Here is a 920-nt window from a genome sequence, read left to right as displayed (position 1 = left end):
GAAGTAAAAAGCAATCACCATCATCAAACAATAATTCCATAAGGTATTACACATCAATTTTTGCCAGACACCGATCTGATAAAGTTCAAAAGTAAAAAGAAAAGATAAACGTCCAACGATAATCGTTTTATGAAACCGGTCGTATTTTCATGATAACTGAGACAATTTGCCGTATTGGTCGCATCTCGTGTCCCCCCACCACCACCACCACACAAAAATACCGACCTCCAAATCGGTCATCATACAGTAACAACGCGTACAAACAGGTCACCTGCTACCGCAACAATGTAGAGATATTTTTGCGGGTCTATATGTATTACTATGTAAGATCTATAATGTGTTGGACCTTAGACAGAGAACCATTTGTAAACTGGACAGCTGCGTTGAAAGAAAACTCATACAATATGCTTTCTCCGTTAAAGCACAACTGGGGAAATATCATGACGTTGTGGTGACGATCAATGAGACTAAAATTTATAATCTATAATCTACGATCGTCAACAACAATCAAAAATTACGCAACGTTAACTACCAAATAAAACCCTGAATCCAATCTGCACATGTTGCACCCTGCATCTCATTCTCATATACGAGTGGAGATCAGGTTTAAATGTATCTTCCAGTTTTCTCTCAAGAAGAGATATATTAACCCGAAATATTGAAACATAAAGTAAATGAATAAATCTTGATCCATTTTTTTCTCTTTGGTGATTCCGTTGTCTTCATCTTGCATTGTAGTGGCTTTATAAGAATTTTCAAATATATTTTGAAGTTATCGAATTACATATGGTCTAGGTCAATACTCTCCGAAGTCTATTTAAGGTTTTATAAGATACATACATAGACACACACATATATAAATGCATACATACATACATACATACAATATATATACACACACACATATATATATATATATA

Source organism: Octopus bimaculoides, chromosome 4 (genome assembly GCF_001194135.2).
Source record: "Octopus bimaculoides isolate UCB-OBI-ISO-001 chromosome 4, ASM119413v2, whole genome shotgun sequence".
Lineage (NCBI taxonomy): Eukaryota > Metazoa > Mollusca > Cephalopoda > Octopoda > Octopodidae > Octopus > Octopus bimaculoides.
Note: the sequence above shows the minus strand (reverse complement) of the source record.